Genomic DNA, 22751 nt, shown 5'->3' with positions numbered 1-22751 from the left:
TATCAATTGTATGGCGAGGTCCACCTAACTTCACAATTTAAGGAATAAACGGAGAAATTAATCGAGACCTTAATATTACCAGACACAATGCAGTCATACTTAAAAATGGAAAAAGAAAATACAATTTAAAGATTGTTATGTTTTCCAAGAACGACCAGGGCTTCTTTAGCTGTGACACTGTGAAAAATGGGAAAACGATTAGTCATACAATGAAAGCATTAATAGCAGGTAATTATGATGATAACTAATATTATTAGTATTAGTATTAGTATTATTGTCATTATTATTAAAATATTGACTTAACTAAATTTCTGAAGTTTAAAGTAAGTAATTACACTAATCCTTTGTTAATAGCATATCACATTCATTACAGAAACTTTTTGGAGCCATAGATTACGACACGAAATGGGTGCACTCTTTCTTCAACGGAGAATGATATTTCGCATAGGCAATGCTTAAGACAATATTATTCTTGAAAAAAGTAAAATATCAAAAATTACGAACTTTGATTTTGTTCAGATTATTATTATAAGGTCTTTCCACTTGTCCGTTGAAAGACATTTTGATTTGTTAAGATTATTTTTTTCTTCTGCTTAATCTTTTTCTTGTGCGGTATTGTTGTTCCATAAGATATCTCTTAGATTTTTTGTATATGATATAGAACTGTTTATACGCTTTTGAAACTGACCCTGCTTAACTGAAATTTTTCTTTCTAAGAGTTATCTCCCCAAACACTGGTTTATCTTGTGTTTACTACTCCTTTGCAACCGTAAAAGATTACGACAAAACTATTTTGCCAAATTGCTCGTTATATCCTCAGGTTGTCAAGAAGAATTTTGATCGAAGAGATCTTAAGATTCCATATGAGAGTTATTTCCCTTTAAGTATTCAACATAAGTGAAATGTTATTGTAACTCATAAACCATAAGCGATAGAGACCTATATATAGGGTCTTTTGACTTCAGGTCCTGGGTCCACCAAAAAAGAAAATGAGGTCAAAGTCAAAAGTCAAGGTCATGTTTTTGTTTTTTTGCTTTAGCTTGTGCATGCTTCTCCTAAGAAACTAAAGTAATATAAATCGACAAATTATTTTCTACTAAATTGTTAGTTGTGATATGTCGTAACAGGAACATTTTTTCTTCAAAGCGGTACGCTTACATTTACATGATTTACTAGGAGAATTTTCCCCTGGAATGTTAAAAATAAGATGTATGGTAACATAACTTATTAACAATACATAGAAGAGCCCTTATGTCTTTTGATATGAGGTCCTTGCTTGATGACCTTGAAGTTGAGGTCAAGGTCAAAGGTAAATTTGACTTTCTAGATTGTGACCTTTGATATAACGCATATTGATACATGATAAAGCCATCGGGTTTTTTGCATTTGGTAGGACTACGCATGACCTTGAAAAAGTCAACGGAAGTAGCCATTTGTTTTGCATTACTTTAATATAAAAGTAAACAGCCATATTTTTGGTATCAGTGTCAATTTACCTATCATATAATACCGGAAGTGACATTTTCTTTCAAAATGGAAGTAGCAAATTAACTCCCTTATTGTAACGTAAAGTGTATAAAAACTATATATTTTTAAAATCAGTGCAAATAAAGCTATCATATGAGGCCGGAAATGACATTTTTTAAACCAGAAGTGGCAATTTATCTCCCTTATTTCAGGCAAACATATATAGGAACCATATATTTTGGGATCAGTGTTAATAAAGCTATCATACGACACCGATGATGACAATTTATAATAGAAGCGAATTATCTCCCTTATTTCAGATAGAAGTACATAGAAACCATATTTTTTTTAATAAGAATGACGAAATGTATGATTGGACACCAATAGTAACTTTGAGTAAACCGAAGAAGCTCCTTGTCAATTATTTACAAATTTAATGTGGAAAGACCTTAAATTGTTCTCTTAACAATCGGCGTTTAATAATTATACTGATTGTTAATTTTTAACCAAACCCGTCTAAAAATAAATTCAAAATATCCAATATTTGAATTGTTATATATGAACAAAAGAAATATCTTTACATTCTTATGGATTCTTATGACGTTTTATTCGAAGTTAATTGTTAATTTTATTCCAAATTGTTTTATAAATACCCCTGTTCAAAAGCGCATTGCGTACAGACAACAACTGCGTTATAATTGCATACTAATGCTGTACTGACGATCAGACAATGAAACTCTTTTCAAGAATTTAATTAGGGTTTAGAAGGTCAAAGGATCTAACCAGGCATGGTCAAACAACAATTTTCCTGATTATCATTGTAATTTTGTAAGAAAAAAGTATAATTGAAAGTTTATCCTTACATTAGACGAAACACTGAGATTTGTATTCTTATAACGTACGTTGAAATGTTCGATTTTTATGTTTAAGAAAGCCCGATACTGGTCAGTGATAATGGTTCAGGCGTGTTATTTGGAGTAGAAGGGGTACCTTTAGATGTAAATTGCTTTGTAAAAGGTGGCTTACCAGGACCAGATTTGTATTTGTCATATCAAGAAGATGTTCTGAATGTAACTAATACATCTATGCTTCAGTACTTATTTGTACCGTCAAAGGACGACCATTTGAAATGTTTAAAATGTGGAGCAGATAACCGGTTCTTCAATATTCAGGCATCCATATTGTTATTCATTAAAGGTATGTTGAAAATATAAAGTTTGTCAGAGATGCAACTGGGGATAAATAGAGAATGAAACTCATTATATCTTATAATGCAATGTGGTAGATATTTCATAACCAGAATCTCCCAAAATATCCTACAGCTTATGAGAACACACATGGTCAAGATAACTTATTTATTACAGGCCCATTTTTCTATCTAGAACATATGATATATAATTGAAACACACCAATAAAAACCTGCCCAGTGAAGGTACCAACAGGATGACCACTAACTTGAACAAGAAAATTAAAAACGGCACATATTTAATATCTCGATAAAAATGTGTTCGCTTCTGAGTAAAAACACATCAAATATTTATTGATTTCTAGGGCCGTGTTTTAATTATATATGCTTTAGACAGGCCCTTCATTTTCGTTCTTACATTTATTAGCTTCATATAATATAGACGACACGTGCGTATGGCGTGCCAAGTTATGATCATGATATTATTGGTGAGTTTTGACAACTACTATGTCGATGTAACTGCTGGTAGACGTGTCGTCTCAGTTTTCTGTAGATTACGGTATATCGGGTTATTTTCGAGGGTTGTTAGTTTCCGCTTATTTTAGCAGTATAACCAAAATCGTCAAAATATTTACGGCCATATGTTCAGTACCTTTATATGTTAAAGCATTTCGGGGAAAGGTTCTTAAGCGTACGATCGACTTTTCTATGACGACACATCTTAAATATTTTAAATGAAATGTACCTCTTACATTACTTTTATAAATGAACAAATTCTAATTAGTGTCAAAGATAGATAATGTTGTTTTTCAACCATTGCATGATAAAAGGTGTGACTTGGGTATGAAATAATCATAATATACATTTGTCTTCAATGTTTGTTTTAGATCTTGCTTCGAACATCAATGACGAAACATTAGTTTTCGAAATGCCCATCTCAGTCAGTAAATGTACCGTTAATGTTATTATACCCAAAGTAACTTTGTTCCGTAGGGTATAATGTTTTTGACCCGTCCGTCCGTCAGTCCTGTTCTTGTCATCGCAACTCCTCTTAAAAAGAGGGACGAAAGATACCAGAGGGACAGTCAAACTCACAGATCGAAAACAAACTGACAACGCCATGGCCAAAAATAAAAAGACAAACAGACAAAACATAGTTCAGATGACACAACATAGAAAACTAAAGACTAAGCAACACGAACCCCACCAAAAACTGGGGGTGATCTCAGGTGCTCCGGAAGGGTAGGCAGATCCTGCTCCACATGTACGTGGCACTCGTCGTGTTGCTTATGTTATTGCTAATCCGGTAAATAATCTGATTCGGTGGGTCATATTCGTGAAAAGGGAAGGATATTGTAGTTACGACATAAGGAACATATCCGATATCATCTGTGAAACGGTTATTCCATAACGGTCAACCAACTCGTGATGGCGTCCGTAAAATTTACGAAGGGATGATTTCAACTTCACCATTTGGAACTCTTGGTTTAACATCTTCCTTGTGAGCAGCAATCCTCTATCAAGAAAATCATGATAGGAAATACAAGCCCGAGAATATCGTATCAATTGGGAGATATATACTCCGTATGCAGGCGCTGCTGGAATGTTGCTACATAGAAATTGAAAGTTCACAATTGGGAAGCTGAAATCATCTCTTTTGTCGTAAAGTTTTGTTTCCAACCGACCCCCATTGTCAATTTCTAGATGTGAGTCAAGATATGAGGCAGACTTAACTGTATCTGTAGTATCCTTTATCTCTAGTTCGATGGGATAGATTCGTTTAACATAGTCACCAAATTTTGTATTATTTAGTGAGAAAACATCATCTATATAGCGGAACGTAAAGTTAAAGGATATTGCTAACTTCTCATCTTTCTTCCTAAGAAGTTCCTGTATGAAGTCAGCCTCATAATAATCAAGAAACAAGTCGGCAAGAAGAGGGGCACAACTGGTTCCCATTGGAATTCCGGCAGTCTTTTGAAAAACACATCCTCCAAACGCAATAAATATGTTGTCAATCAAGAAATCAAGCATCTTGATAATGTCAGTTTCAGAGAATTTTTTGTTTGAATCAGAGTGATTCTTTACAAAATAGGATTTATCCCTCCCCAAGACAAGATATTTGTATCTACGTTCGCCATTCTTTTTAATGAAACAAAGTAATACCAACTCTTTCAATTTGTCTTTTAGTTTGGAATGTGGAATAAACTACACAACAGAATTTCATAACACTTGGTAGATAATAAGGACATACTATGCATATCGATAGAAAATTATGATTCAATTTTTTTCTAGGAGTTATTATGCCCCTTTGAACTTGAATTTTGGCCTAAATATTCTACTGCAACAGTTTGTCATCACAACTCTTCTGAAACCAAACAAAAGAATATCATGAAACTTTGTCGATAATAAGGATATAATATGTAGATATGCATATGCACAAGAAATGTTTATCAGTTGATTTTTGTACGAGTTATGAGTCTTTGTGATTTTGTTTGCCACGTCAGTGCCAATGTGGGGCCGTGGGATATGTGAGCGTGCTCACAAAGGTTCTTTAATTACATCTGCCAGACATTATATGGTGTCCATGAAAATATGGTGTTCAATCATCTTATGCTGAAAGTTAGTTTCGTTGAACGATTTGTTATGATCAGTGTACGGTTAATAAGAAGCCAAGTATTGATAGCTTGAAGAAAACCAATTTATAACTGATGAACACAGTTTTTGGGATCAATTTGCAGAAACACAGAATGTTAAGTTTTTTGTACGAACATAAAGTTGATTGAAGTATGATCAATTTCATCACCCTTTAAAGAAATTCCAAAGAACGTAAACAGATCTATGATTGTACAGGATTTCCCTATTTGGTCTGTTTGGTTATATGCTGTGTTATTCTTGATCAAACATTCAATATCTAATATATGATTTTTTGAAGGCGATGTTTAGGGGAGACGTTGTCTGGGAAGACAATAACATATTTGAACCAAATTCATAACAGGTGTCCAGCAATGTTGATATTCAGGTTGGACAACCATATAAAACGGTGACATATTGTTGGTTACCATTTGAATTAAATATCTAAAACGGAAACAGCAGGGGGAATATATTCAATAATAAAATTTATGCTAATACAGATTTAAAATTTGATTTATTATGATGTTTGAAAAACAAATATTGTTTGACTTTAAAACATATATTAAGTAATGTGATATCTCCAACGGAATATTCAAATTTTTGTGTGATGTATGTATCTTGATTTATTTTGTGCTTTTCGTTATATAACAGTTTGTCATTATACTATATAGTTTATCCATATTTAACTAATGATCGTTCTAGAATTATTTTGTACATATCTCTTCCCATACGAAATTATTGACAGTCACGTTATTTCAGAATTTCCTTGATTGAAAAATGTATTTCCCGTTTTGACAGTATACGTACATTATTTATATTTTCAGGTCAATCAGAATGTTTTCATAAAAACAATGAAATTCCATTGTCAACAAATGAAGATATAACTATCTCATTTAGTGTCTACAACCCTAGCGGACATCTGTATATGAAATGCTTGAACAATATGTACAATACTTTCTTCAACTGCTCTTGGTACAATATGTTTGTTCAGAATAATTCCTTTATTATACAATCTTGTAACAGATCTTTTGTTGTAGCAGATTATGTCATTACTATGACAGTCAGTGCAAAAGATTTTCTAAATGTAAATGTTTTAATTATAAACTTGGAAAACAGTTATGGAAACCAGAATTGTACGTTCACCTTCCAGATTAATGGTACGTTATGTTAGATATACTTAATGCACACCTAATATTTACAACTGTCAAATTTTTGAATGTAAACAATTCTTTTCAGAAGCATTCTTTACGTGCATCATAGAAAATAGAAAGGGGTTGGAAAACTTGAGAATTAAACTCAGGACTGACATGCAAATCGTTTGAGCACTCATTCTCCTTGACATTCTGACTGAGAGTAGTTACACGTTGATGGTTAAAACATGCATAGTATAAAACAATACTCTGTCGATGCAACCGGTATAGCCCTGTGTGGAGTTCAAGCGATTTCCTTGGGTTTGTAGTGATGGTAGTGTTTACGAGACTTTAACATCTATAAACTACTATTAACTTCGGTTGTCGTTTGAAGTAATGTGATACATTAGTTACGTTTGATATTTTGAATTACTTTTCAAAATGTGTTTATGGCAGTATAAAAAGAACTTGGTTACAGGTCAACGGGTTTTGGTCTATATAATTATATTGCAATGCATATGTTTTTATGCGCTTTAACTGATTGATTTCTAGTTTTAAGGGTCCGCTGATATACGTACTTAACGTTTTCAAATGTAATTAGATAATCGTTTTCAATCCAATTCTTAAAAAGTAATTCTATAATAAAGTGAAAAAAACTATATATCAACTTATTGCGAAATAATCACCTACATGGGAAAAGTTGCATTACTGTTCGATGGTTTGATTGATTAAAAATTCGTAAGGGTTCCGCGGAACCCAGTGTCTCGCCTACTTTTTCTGTTAATCGCAAGCTCAACAAAAATGAGGAAGTAAGTCAATAAAAATATTCCTCTTGATACTATCTTTTGATTGTAAGAAGCTTCTGTCCAAGTTTGGTAAAAATCCAGGATAGTTTATGAATCTAATAAATGTTTAAAAACTTTGACTGCAGACTGAATGTAATGTTAACTGGAAGAAAACAAAATTTCCTTCTAGATACTAGCATTTGATCATAAACAAGCTTCTGTTAAAGTTTGGTACAAATCCAAAATAGTATATTAAGAAAGTTATTAAAATTTTAAAAACTTTAACCACAGAGTGAATGTGTTGTTTCCTGACAGAAAATATAAGTCCATTTAAAAGTAAAATACGGAAAAAATGGATTTATTATTTTACAAAATGTCCTTCTAGATACTAGCTTTTGATCATAAACAAGCTTCTGTCCAAGTTTGGTACAAATCAAAAATAGTATGAGAAAGTTATTACAATTTTAAAAACTTTAACCACAGAGTGAATGTGTTGTTTCCTGGCAGAAAATCTAAGTCCATTTGAAAGTAAAATACGCAAAAAATGGATTTATTATTTTAGAAAATTTCCTTCTAGATACTATCTTATGATCATAAACAAGCTTCTGTCCAAGTTTGGTAGAAACCCAGGATAATTTAAGAAAGTTATTAAAATTTTAAAAACTTTAACCACAGAGTGAATGTAATATTTCCCGGCAGAAAAACTAAGTCCATTTATAAGTAAAATACGGAAATAATGGAATTTTATTTTTACAAAATTTACTTCTGGATACTATCTTATGATCATAAACAAGCTTCTGTCCAAGTTTGGTAGAAATCCAGGATAGTTTAAGAAAGTTATTAAAATTTCAAAAACTTTAACCACAGAGTGAATATTTGTGGACGCCGCCGACGACAACGACGACGACGACGACGCCGACGCCGACGGAATGTAGGATCGCTATGTCTCGCTTTTTCGACTAAAGTCGAAGGCTCGACAAAAATGAGGAAACAAATGGTAATAACAATATCATTAACAGTACCAATTGAACCACATCAGATTGGCATTTTGACAATTTATTTTCTGCAGTGATGCTCGCGGCAAATATATTTGAAAATCCATAAGTCTAGCTACTACAAAATTTGAGGAGCTGACTAAACAAAACAAAAAGGTATAGCCAAATCCGGACAAGAAACATTAGCTATGCATGAATCAGATACATTACTTAATTAACCAACCGGGAATCAAATAATGACGGTGGAAAATTGAAAGAAAGACAAGAAGCTTTAGCAAACATTGCACATACGACTTCATCCAAACGATGATTCTAGCCAATTAAGTGGTGAACTCGGGTTTATATGTACTCAGTGTTTATGCAGTTGCTGCTTGAATATTTCTGCACGAATAAAATGAAATTTTATAACGAAAACAAAATATGAAATCGTTAACATTGAAACACATTCCATGAAAATAGTCACAAAAATAAGTTATCTAATGAAAGTACCTCATAAATGAATACTTGAAATAAACGACCAAGGAACCCTCTATTATTTTCCCATGAAAAGCTCATAAATGAGGAGTCGTTGCACAGACAATGGTCGATCAAAAGGGGTTAACAAATGCAATCCGTAGGGCTGTCGTATGTCTGTTGAATAAAAGTATTCCCTTCATATTAACACATAGATGTTTGAAAGACAACTCAAGATGTTTTTTTTTTTCAAATTTGGTTTTAAGGTTAGGGATAGGGTTAACCCATAACCCTAACCCTTACCCCAAGTTAAATCTACTTACTACCATATGTCATTCTATTGAGATTGCTTGTTGTTGTTTAATGCAATTTTCAGCACTTTTGGCTATGTCGCTGCGGTCAATTTTATTGGTGGGGAAGCCGAAGTGTCCTGATAAAACTGACTATCCTGGTTATTAAAATTGGAGTCGAACGCAACTACCAAGTGTGGAGTTCGAACTCACAACATCAGTCTTGACAGGCTAGTGATACAGTAGATGAAATACTAGACCACTCAGCCATCGAGGCCCCCATTCTGTTTAGAAGGATTAATATATTCATAATGCGTGGTGAATTAATATGTTTCAATAATGGCCCTCGAGGAAATCGAGGTAATAAATTGAATGTAGACTAATAAGCCAATGCATACTTTCCTTCATTTCCTTCATTTCATTTGGCTTATTTTTGTAACAAATAACATTTGAATACTTTCATTTTCATTTTCAGACAGCAGCACCAGTCCAATCACTGTATCATCAATATTGATATACACCGTTATATGTGGATTGTGTGCACTTCTATTCTACTTTATAGGACATAACGTTTCATCAAAATATAAGAACCCACTGTACTGCTCTTCTCTTCTGTGTCTTTATTTATTCGTATGAGACTTCTGAGAATGGATTCTCATGAATAATAAAAATGACTTGTATAATACTTTATGTTTCTATGTTTTTATATTTTTTTATGTCACAATTTATGTTATGACTGCCTTTATAAGTTTATAGAAAACTTTTGATACTAAACATCGGATGTATCATAAAACAAACCACATACCAGGAAAGGCAAATATACATTTCCGCTTATTACATTTTTAAAAATTGACCAAAAGCTAGATTTCCCACAATATATTTCATATGTATTATGAATGAAAAAGGAAAGCTCAAATCAAATTTCGTCATTAGTGCAAATGATAGATACATTTGCTCAAATGTAGAGCGAAAATGATATTGTCATTGTGTAACCCAGATGGTTTATTCACTGTTCTACAACATTTGAAGTTTATTCAACAAGTGTCTAACAATAGATGGGTTTGGTGTTTATATAGTAATTAAAATTGTTGCCTTTGCAAGGTTAAGTGCGACCTGTATATGATATATAATATAACTTCCATACTAGATATCTAATAATATATATATATCAATTGATGAAAATAACTGTAGAAAATAAAAGGAAAAGGAATGAAATTAAATTTAAAAAAATCCATTCTTTTATTTGAATGCATTATTTGGTTTAGTCAAGGATCTGTATAATAAATAAATTGGTTCTATGTAAAAATATACATATATGTACATAAGCTGTGAAGCCATACAGATATAGGTAGCAGCCATGGTATCTAACGACCCATGTCAAATAACAATAATAACAGACTGTCAACGTTATACATGTATTAAGAACTTACCGTCTAAGAAAACAAAAGAGTTGAAAAACTGTGTAGTTTTATTTTGTTCAAATTCTTATATTTATTTGTTACACGTATGTTTATTTAAGGGAAAATTCGCGATTTTTTACTTATCATCTTATTATGTTCATAATACCATAAAAAACATATTCACCAAGTTTTATCTGGATATGAACACTAATAAAGAAGAAAATTGGGAATTATTAATTTCATTTATTCGAACTTCCTGTATTCTGTGACGTAGTTTAAGTCTTTTTGCATGCCGGGAGTGGATTAATCTCATTTTAAGTCTTGTTCGTTAATCATCTTATAACGCGATTTAAAGCGCATCGACGACTTTTGGCGTAGCTATTAACCAACTAATAATTCAGAAAGAAAAGTGATCAGCCGTGCAACTTTTAAAATTAAAATGCACCTTTTATATTTTAAGGATTTCTGATATGATTATAGTAATAAAAGTAAATCATACAATAGAATGTTTTTATGATTTTTTTTCCGACGGATATGTTGAACAAACATATATAACTGATAGTGTAATAAAAATGCATGTTTGTATTCTCACCTATTACTTCATGCAGTCGAGGATTTGTCTTACTATACAAATCCTTGCTTCAGTCTAGTACTGTATAAATACAATGCATGTGTATTATACTGACACCACCTGGTAAAGGCGTGGTTAAATTCACGGTTATTAAAAGATTAGCATTATGTATTTTTAATCTTTTGATCTTCACAAGAGTTTTGTTTGGCCTCAAGGGTTCACCGTTGTAAGTATGAAAAACATGGGGAAAAAAAGGATAAAACAGAAGTGCAGGTTTGAGACAGGATATTTTTTTTTTATTATTTGGGGAGGAATATGGTGGCAAAATAACTGAATCGCCGTTTTATATTTTATGAACATTTTGCGTTAGCTCAATTTTTTAATAAATAAGTGATCATTTTGTTGTAACATCGAAATTCTGAATTACTTTCAATTAAATAATTTTATAGATAAAAATGGCTCACGAAAACGAGCGTATAAATCAAAACTGTACTATTTCAAATTATCATCGGTAACCTTGAATATTTATTTAAATGTGCAGAGAAAATTATCAGTTACATTAATATAGTTTGGTCCGTCCAAAGCGATCTACATTTACCTAATCGGGAATGCCCTGATTAAAATATTCTAAATCTCACAACGTATAGATTCTTTAGCTATTTGACCAACGATGTTTTAAAAAATTAACAGAATCAATCTAACGTCAACTTTCCTTTTTTGAATGGAGAAAGACCGGCGGAACCAATTTTCAATGTGCTTTATATCTTGTACCTTTGCAAGACTTATCATTCATTCATAAACCCACTCTAAAGCAAAGACTTATATACGTCTGTTTAAACTGACAAGAAAACTCCTAAAACGGACAAGCAGTATATTCTTTAAATTTCTGTGATTTAATACCAAGAAAGAAAAAAATCCCGAAATTAATTTGATACTCAATATTTTTCCTGGAATATATTCACATCCTCATTCGGTCTGAAAAAAAGATAAGAATTTGGTATACAGAACATGCAGAAGTGTGAATGTCATAAAACCTAATTGTTATATCAGACACCATTATAAATGTGAACCTGTATACGTAAGACCTCATGGGACGTCACCTAAGATCACCTAACCACATACAGGTAATATACAAGTAGCTCTGTTATACCCGGAAATGTCAAGGTTAATCACTACTGATACAGAATATACCAATGCAACGAAAATTCTGATGATTGTGAAGCATGACCATTCATTATTTTAGAGGCGTCTTAGGTGGGGGATTGCCGGTACGATTTAATTTAAATTCTGACTAGATTTTTTTTTCTCAATTTAAATCACTGAACTAAAAAAAAAGAAGAAAACTACGCCCAAGAACAGAATTCTTCTTGTAAATTCATAAATACACCGTTCTTATTTTGTAACTTTCGATAGACATGAACTCAACCCCCCCCCCCCCCCCCCCCCCCCCCCCTTTCCCCAAACCTGGGAACAGTATATCTTACAATGTATATATTCTTGCCAAAATAACAAAAAAGGAGAAAAAGAAAGACATGAACGGTAAATCACATCAGATTCAGATATTTATATAGTTGATTGTCGTTAGCTAGAGATGTATACATGTCTCTGCGTTAACTTATAAAAATAACAGGAAAGTATAAAATTGAAATAGATTTATGATGAATACTTTGCAACTGCGACACCCTTTTTTATCACAGCGTACATGCATGTATTTAAATGACTGTCCGTTATTTCGATTAAGAATGACAATCGTACGTAAAATCCTATAGTTCATGGTGAGACTTTTTGTACCAGATATGCGACTTTTCGTATTTATATTTTCTCTTATATTACTCTCATTTGATATTTTATGCATAAGTGCAATATTGGGAATGTTTTATTACCACCACAAGCTAACTAAATAAATTAATCAGCCCTCTAGCTGACCAGACGTTAATACAACTACTATCAGTCTATCCGCAGTGAAGTTTCTTTATTTCTTCAAATAGACTTTTTGGGGATCATAAGTGTACGTCCAGTGGCATATATATTACATGCATGTCGGAACAGGAAAATTGACATCAGGTACTTTTAGAACCATGTTCACATTATTATACATTATACCCAACAATTGTGATGATGACGAATTTCTTAAACTGTTCAAAATAATCTTATTGAAAAATAAATCTGTGATTTTACTATGTCCATAACTTCGATGAACCCAAGCAAGTAATGTATCGAACTGTATTTAAATCAGATTGGTTCTGGATGTTTCTCTCGTATATTCAATTTACATGTATATATTCTAAATTGCGACTATCTATAGTTCCGTAACCTTCTATCTAGGCGTATAAACCAATGATCGACAAGTGCGTACATTTTGTTAAATCAATATTTGTATGTTTCAAGATATCCATACTTATTGACAACGAGTATATACTTACATTTTCCCCAATTTACCCTTGGAAAATATGTAAATAGATTTTTTATTTTATCAAATCTTTTTTTTTTGGAATTATTTAGATTTTCATAAATATCATTCTTTACACCAGAAAGGTTATTTATAAACAAGCGTATGAGTTTAGTAATGACTAGTATATCACTATCGGACACGCAAGACAAAGATGTATATTACACCTGATAGTTTCAAAATGGAAAGTTACAAGTTATCGGCCGTGTACACTGATCAATACCCTCAGAAGTGAAGTGATGCACAAACTTGCTTTACGTAATTGTGTAATAAGAGTTTTAAAGCCCGATAGGAAATCGCTTGAATACCTGGACGTGTCACCTCACAATACCTCTGGGATTTCTTAAGCCATGCTAATGATCAGATAAGGGAAGGTCCGAATTCATTTAAATAAGTTTATTACATAAAAGAATTATGAACAAACTAGATTTTCGAAAACAATTTTACACGGAACACTTATTTATGACTTTGAACTTTGACTATTAACTAATTTCCATTAAAGTTTCTTGTTTCAAAAACTTAGTAAAAAAAAAACAGTTTTAAAACGACAGACCATAGTACTAGTTATTTAAAAAAAATATATTATTACATTTTCCGTATCAAGTTAGTTAGGAAAGGTTGCACAACCATGACTATTATAATCTTTTTGTGACCCGGGAAACTGTTTATGCTTTCCTTGTCGGATAAAACAACCGTACGCTTGACAAGATATCGACACTCAATTACGGCTACGTTAGGTTACTGCTTGTTTTGGTACTTTGTGGTTTATAGATATATCGTGGTTTCTATTCAGGGAGGATGTCAAAATGGCCGCATGCGGAGAATTGATACTCTAAATTTAAAATCGATGGTGATCTCTTATCTAGCAGAATAAAACTTTAATATTTATGAAGTTGTGCTTTTTTATACATAACGAACATAATATCAATTTTTCATTTTTTTGCGAAGTTTCCCTTTAAGATATTCTTATGGTTAATAATATGCATATAATTTTTAATACAATTATAACTGAATTTTGCCTCTCTTAAGGTATTTGCGTAATACATTACATGACTTTGAATGATAACGTCTATATTCTTTATATTTTTATTACAGTGCCCTTATCTAAATATTATGCCTGTGAATATTTATTTCTGCAGTATACTACTTCGTCATTTTTATGCATAATTTCAGATTTTATAGTGCATTTTGTCCAATACAGTTACAGGACAAACGCCAGATTTTGGGTTTCTTCAGCTAAATATATTGCCAGAACAGTACATCATTTATTCAAACACTTGACTGTTTATTTGTCTTCACAGCAGGAATTTGCTGATGACGACAATATTGTAGATAACTGACCAGAAATGAACTGTTTACTATGTATTGTAAACATACTGTTACACATAAATAGATTGTTATCAGAATCAGTGGCAAACTGTCTGCTGACTTTTGATTTACATCCACAAGATCCACCTTTTTTTAAAATTAATACAAGACAATGTGAACTTTCAAAAATTGAGTATTTGCGTTTAGTATTTGTATTATATTAAAGAACATAACTAATATAAGTAAGATAAATATGAATGAGAAATGACTGATTTTTAAGAATTAACTATTTTTATTGCGTACTGGAATGAAACTCAAGAAGATATCGAATGCAATGTTCTCGTACCAAATGCATAATTTGAATATTTGTTCTCTAAACAATATCTTGAATCCGTCATGAGTTTTAACAATTTATTAGGTAGTTAAAACTTCATAACACAAAAGAAAAAAAATCTGATATTCTTAGTATATCCTGATTTACAATTTACTATTTGTCTAGCCTACGACTAACCCAGCTAACACAAAATATTTTCGTGATATTATTGACTGGTTATATATATGTTTATCAGAAATATTTTCAAAAAAATATTTTAAAGACATTTTGTTTATATATTAGAAATTAGGTGTGAATGATATTTTACCAATAACATTTCATCCCAATGTTTGATTGCTAATATAAAAACATTTTTTGTAAATATTGTTTTATAATAAATAAATAAATATTTTTTGCTGATGTTTTGTAAACGTTTAATAGACAGTTTTATAAATGAGAACAGTTATATGTCGAAGAGATATTTCTTTACAATATTCACACAATATCTGATGGACATTTTTATATTATAATTATAATATATATTTGTAAGATGTGTAAAAGAAATGTTTATAAAACATTTTTGATTAATATCTGCGTACTAAAGCATAGGTTTGATGTATAATAAAATATCTTTTTGATGTAACATCTAAATAATTTTCTTGTCCTAATTAAAAATATAAGCTGGTAATATCTAATGAATATTTTAATAACGTCATAACAATATATTTTTCGATGTTATTTAGAAAATATTAGTTGAAGGATATTTTATAAACATTTTAACATAATATGTCTTATAGATATTTGTAAGATGTATGACAGAAATGTTTATCAAATGTTTGTTAGTAATATTTGAGTGAAGCAAGTGTTTGATATGAAAAAGAAATATTTTTTTAGATATCACATTAACATGAATGTCTCCTCATTTTTATAGAAAAGCTTTAATAATTCCAAAGAGGTTATATAATATAACCTCCTTGATAATGTTAACCTTTGATGAACATTTCAATCATGAATTATTATAACTTGTTTCGTTCAACTTTAATTTATGAAACATAATAAGCAATTATATAGAGTGATATTTGATACAGCCATTCTGTTAATCAAGCACGTTCTGATAAGGTTAACCAGATGTTGGACACATTTCAAAGCTAGTTGCTATGGTAATTAAGTTTATAGAAAATCTAAATGTAATGGCATGGTCACTTTTGAGGTTATTTCCTGTCGTCTATTTGTAACTTCCGAAAGCAGTGATAACAAAGAAAACCAAAAGAGAAAATCACAGTTCAAAGAGAAAGAAACATGTAATTTAAAAAATTCGTAATTGATATACCATGTATACGGACTCGACTGAATCTTGTTTTTGTCCTCTGCAAAACTTTAGCAAAATAAAATCTGTATTTGAATATTTTGTACATGTTGTAGGAGTAAATATCACAAAAAGCTGAAGACGCTACTTCTTTAAATTATATGTATGCCGTTTTATAATTAAACATTACGAAATCATGGAAAAGTGAACTGCATCAAAAGTTATATATAAAACAAAATGAAAGAGCATGTATATGTGAAAAAATATCCCACTTTAGGATATTTCTAAACGGAAAAGTCTATACAAATTTGCAGACAGATTCGTGTATGAATTACTTGAAGTAGGTTTTCTTTTTAATGTACAATTTTACATTCTCATATAGGTCAGGTATTTGAGTACTACAGAAGACAAATTAGATCAGAGTGCAAAAGGAATAGTAGTAATCCTTGAAAATATTCTGGCTACAAAATGCATGGAAATGGAGATGGGACAAAATGCATTCTACCATGTGATAGCCCAGAATGAATTACTTTAAGTAAGTAACATAATAGCCATCCTTTATGCTAAATCGGATTTAAAATTCGCAGATATATATGTATAAAATGTTTGATATTACAGTTAATGCTAAGTGTCACTTTGATTTAGATTTGACTTTGTATTTTTTCACTTGAATTATTTATTTAGTTAGAACGTTTTTGACATAGTTCTGTTTCCTGAATCCATATCATAATCAAAATAACGGCATACCTGTAATCTAATTATTATAATACAATTTTTGTCATAATGTTTGAAAAAAAAAATCAACGGTTTGACTTAATGTCGGCTTTAAAGCTTAAATCTCAATTGAGTTTAAACATTTATGTATTTTTTTCTTCTTCAGAAAGCAAACAAGAGGAGGAGGCTTGCAGTAGAAGATACAGATTCTGACTAATTAATAAAATGTTAAAATGCTATTCAGGAAAATTCAATATTCTTTGAAAGTCATAATTAAGTCCTGTCATATGAATAAGCTATTCTATTAATGCTTTTGTATTGGCAGTATACACATGTCATGCTTTGACTGCTCTTAATTGTTTGAAAAAGTCTGAAAAATATCAAACGAAAATTCAAATTCGAATAAAAAAATACAAAAAAAAACAGTCCACATTACACTACATATAATGATAGAACAAGAAACAGGGGCCCTGGAGGAGAGCTGATAAATGTTGGTCTAAATATGCATGATATATTTGTAAGCTGAGAGTTGGCCTGAACATAAAACATTTTTTGAATATTTATATAATGTTTTAACAAATATATTACCAAGATATTTTATCAATATTGGGAAGACGTCCATAAAACATTGTTGAAATATTTAATTTACATTTCCAAGAAATATTTCTACCTAAACTTGCCTCTGATATTTTAAAAACATTTGGTAGACATCCACTAGTAAAACATATTATAGACATGAAAAGGATATTTTTGGAAAACGTTTGATATATGTTGTCTGGATATTTTCAATTGACACTGAATGATATCAAAATTATGTTATTTAAATATAAAATCAAAATATTTAAAAATAATGTTCTTTAAACATTCAGAACATATATTTCCAGAAAATATGCTCTTCACATGAGTACAGCCATACATTTCACGTCAAAAAAATATTTTTGAATGATATTTTTGTGACATTTTGCAAAATATTTTAAAAATATCAATACAATGTTTTTGTGCTACCTGGGAAAGTCGCCAAAGCTAGACATAGCTATCTTTTTCTCCCGTCTCATCAATATTTGGATTCATTCTTTGGTCATTTTCTTTTTTTAAATGTCAATAAATTTGTTAAATCTTCATGGAATTTTGCTTAACTGACAGACACTTCGTCTATATACAATGACTTAGTTTTTTTGGCAAAATGTTTACAAAACTTTGAATTTTTCGAAATACTGAGGATCTTTTATTCAAGGATAGATTCCCTTAGTTATATTTGGCCATTTTTTTGGAATTTTGAATCCCCAATGCTTTTTAACTTCATACTTTATTTGGCCTTTTAACTTTTTTGATGCGAGCGTCACTCATGGGTCTTTTGTAAACGAATTCTACGTCTGGCGTACACAATTTAAAGTCTGGTATCTATGATGTGTTTATTTAAATACAGTCTAAAGATTACGTATTTTTTAAACATCAATAACTTTGTCGAGGCATAATGGATTAATATATTGATTGATTGATTGTTTGTTTTAAACGCCACTTTCAACATTATTGTGCTATTTCGTGGCGGTCAGTTTTCATTTGTGGAGAAAGCCGTAGGACCCGGAGAGAACACCGACCTTCGGTAGGAAAATTGAAAATTCTTAAGTCAATTATGATTGGAGTCGAGCGTACCTGCCACCGTGGGATTCGAACTCACAATCTCAGTTTTGATAGGCTAGTGACACAGTAGTTAGACTACTTAGACCACTTGGCCATCGTGGCCCCTGGAATGAAACAAGCAGCTTCTTCAAGATCAAGAGTAAAAATTTAAAAATATTTGTTTCAAATTTGTTTTACTGATAAATGGCATTTTTGAAGTTAATATTTAGATATAGTCTTGGGTTAAAGTTTCAAGACATCAATAACTTTATAGCATTTTAAGAACAAAGGCATCAGTTTTTTCTTGACCCAAAAAATGACAACTGAATAAAAAAGTGTTTTTTGTTGTTTTTTTTACTTTTCAGTATTTCACTGGTGATTAGACTTATTTTTGATCAATAAACATTAAGATACAACCTAGGGTTAAAGTTAACAAAATATCAAAAACTTCCTCAAAGTTTCAAGGAATTTCAGGAAACTTTTAAAGAAGATTCTTCATACGCTAAAAATACCTGACAATTTTTCACGCATTCTTACGTAAATTACAAATACATATTTGTTTGGCAAGTCAATATGCAGGTATAGTCTGTTGTGAAAAATATTTAAAGAATTTGCCAAACCTTCATGGAATTTTACAAAACTTAAACAGAAGCAAGAGATAGATCCCTGAGCAAATCAGTCTTATAGAGCTACATGGTTACTACATAGACTCTTAAGAAATCCCACTCCTAACGTGCCTTGGTGACCCACCCCTTTTTCAAAATACTGGAATTGCAACTGATATGCTTGTGTCATTTCTGTAAATGTTTATTTCAAATTCAAAGAACTCATTAAAAATATAAATATTACAAACACATATAATTTCTGTTTTCTTGGAACATATTTCACTCTATAAAATCCTCCAACATAGTTTTCTACAAATTCCGAATTATACACGAATAATTGCATGCGATTTAATCTATTTTTTCTCTCTAGTCAGTGGCCTGATTACCATGGTTACAGATAACAGTTTCTTATCCATTTTTCCACTTTCTAATCTCTACCAGCTTTTGAATGTTTGTTATGTTGATAACCAGCTAATGATATTAGGTAAAGTCCGTCTTCTTTCTTTTGTTAAAATGTTTCCTTCTTCCGAATTTGACTTCTTTCTTCTGTCAAATCAAAGACGTACTAGTATATTAGATTATAAATCCTTGGTCAAATTACTCTAACTGCAGGTAAATTTCATTAACTTATATGTATTATATAATAATCAAGTTTCTCCAACAACAAATTATTTACCTCTATACAAAAATATCAAATGTTAGAGAAACATAAAAACACCACACAGATAGTACACCTGTAATAGACATAATATTAGAATCCAGGATGTTTTTAATTTTCTGACACATAAAATGTATTTAAATTTCATAATTACTTTTATTTAATTACTTTTACATTTATTTAATTCCTGCCATTCCTTAAAACTTTTCAAGGCGCAAAGGTTTGTCTGAACAAAGAGTAAATTGTGCAGGGTAAACACTATCCGATTTGTCAATTTCGTCTGATGAACCTTCAACTGACCTAATTACAAGCTAATGCATGTTAACTAAGCAAAAGTTTCAAAGACCATGACTGAAAGATTGGGTCCAAATATTCCAAATGGAATGGAGATATACAAATACTGCATACTAAGCATTTCATTGACTTGCCACCAGTGGTTCTTTTTAAACTGACCTCAACACAAAATAATACATTGTTAATGCCTCCACCGCCTGAAAGAGCACGCCTAAATTTCACCTTCGCGACTTTGTTAAAAAAGAGAGACAAAATTAACTTTTTCATCGCAGCATTAAAGTGTCGTCAAAGTGATTGGTGATAACCACTGGCTGGCATGGATACATATGAACTACCTAAATACAATTTGTTATCATATATTTTGATAAAAAGCCACCAATATGATTACTCATAATTGATTGGTATCTATCATGCATTCTTCAACAGACAGGATAAAAACTATATATTTTATTCAGGCACTGATCATCCATCTTTTCTGGGGATAATGGTCGATTTTAGATAAATTGTTCGATTCTAAATTTCTTGAAGATAATTACTTTGAGAAGTTGAGTAATGAAATAAAAATTCCATTCGAAATTATGAAAAAAACAAATTAATACAACATTGAGTTTTATAATGAAAATCTTGTTCCTGGTTTTACATATCAAAATGTGTTTGTTTAAAGTGAAAAAAAATAACCATTCCCGACTCCCTTTTACAAAAGATGAATGGTTCGTCACTCATAACACCAATTCTAGAACTTGCTTGTGTATGCCTGTTTCATTTTAAATTGAGGGCAGATATATATTAAGAAATTGTATTTACAGCTCAAAAAGAAAAAAAAGATACAGAGGTGCAACTAAAACAGAAAGTCCAAGAAAACAAACAATACCATGACCATAAAATAAAAATATGAGCAAACAAACAACAGTCCCCATACTTTTAACAAATAACAAAAGATTAGAAGACAGAAATCAAAACAACAAACCTGGGCGGTCAGCAGTTCCATTTCCAATTAGTGGCACCCGTCCTAATTAGATATAAGAAGATTTGGTATGCGTGCCAATGAGACAACTCTCCATCCAAGTCATAATTTGTAAAAGTAAACTATTATAGGTCACACCGAACAGCAAGCTATAAAGGGCCCCAAAAATCACTAGTGTAAAACCATTCAAACAGGAAAACCAACGGTCTAATTTACATGTATATAAAAAACGAGAAACACTTATGAACCACATCAACTAAATCTTTTTTTTTTAAATTCGATCACATGATTCAAGGAAAAACAATGTGACAGATTTGGTATATGGTCAATCCTCTAGATATTATCAATTTTGTAAAAGTATTTCTGGTTTTGAACTAGCTTTCAATAATTGCAGACTCTTATATCGAACCTTTGTATTTAATGAATCTTATGTGAATTGATTTTTAGAGCTTGTTACGTTTGTGCTGTTACACCATTGTCCCAGGTTAGGGTGGGTTATAAAACATGTTTCACCTCTTCACATTCCTTATGCCCCTGTCTCAAGTCATGAGCCTGTAATTCAGTGATTGTCATTGGTTCATGCCCATCATGTCTGATTTTTTCGTATTTGTATTGTTATAAATAATGCTGTTGGTTTCTCATTTGAATTTTTTTCAGATATTGCTTGTCAGGGCTATTTCTAGCTGACTATACAGCATGGGCTATTCTCATTGTTGAAGGCCGTCCAGTGACCTATAAACTGCTTATATCCATGTCATTTGAACTCTGAGGATAGTTGTCTTATTGGCAATCATACCACATATCCTTATTTCATATCAGTTGGACAAGGTGCATAAGCAGAGTTGTAATCTTCATGGTGTGGCAGACATGTGCACCACAATATGAACCCCACCCTTATCTATCAAGAACTATTACTACAGAATGACGAAAGTGAAAATCTGCAATTTCATTCCTAACATGCATTTTGTCATTAGTTATAAAGTCTTAAAATTTGAAAAGCATTGGATTAATGGTGATCAAGTTATTGCACGGAAACAGCTGCTGTTTTCCTGTCAGCTATCATTTCGGATATTGTAAGTCACAGACTTTTCAAACCAGTTCGCATTGGAAAAGATGAAAAAGAGAAACGATCCTTTCTTAAACTTTCCTTTGCCAACAAAGGTCTCGATGCCATCAATTTGAGCAGTATCCTTCATCATAAATTAGTTCACTCGAAAATACCTCCCTATTTCAAAGATCAGTCTGTACCTATCATTTATTATACGTATACCAAACCAATTGCAACTAAAATTTTCAATTACAAACACGTGTTGCAGGATCTCAATATCTGTATCTGTATGGGTACGTCGTCGTTACCAATACTGGCTATTATACAACGGGGTGAAGGCGCCGTCGATTTATTGACATTTCGCGAGAGCAGATTTAAAGCTCTCTACACTTGTTGTGCGCACAATTGTGTCTTCTAGATGGTTCCAGTTGATTATTGCGGACACAAAGAATGAATTTGAATGTTGCGGTGTTTTACTGGTGGGAATGTCAAAACACCTAGTATTGATTCTCACTGGTTTTTCACTTATGTTTGTTGCTTGGTAATTGTCAAACGTTTTGC

At 31.5% G+C, this 22751-nt stretch overlaps 1 long non-coding RNA gene across 1 annotated transcript in view; it reads left to right on the top strand.

Moving 5' to 3' along the window:
• LOC127701122 (uncharacterized) overlaps positions 1-9464 on the top strand; it is a 173970-nt gene extending 164506 nt beyond the window's left edge. Inside the window, exon 5 of the long non-coding RNA XR_007981829.1 lies at positions 9416-9464. This is a non-coding gene — a long non-coding RNA (uncharacterized LOC127701122). The remainder of the gene's footprint in view (positions 1-9415) is intronic.
• The last annotated feature ends 13287 nt before the right edge of the window (positions 9465-22751 follow it).

This window comes from Mytilus californianus, unplaced genomic scaffold (genome assembly GCF_021869535.1).
Source record: "Mytilus californianus isolate M0D057914Y unplaced genomic scaffold, xbMytCali1.0.p SCAF_5, whole genome shotgun sequence".
NCBI lineage: Eukaryota > Metazoa > Mollusca > Bivalvia > Mytilida > Mytilidae > Mytilus > Mytilus californianus.
Note: the sequence above shows the minus strand (reverse complement) of the source record. Positions and strands in the feature narration are given on the sequence as shown.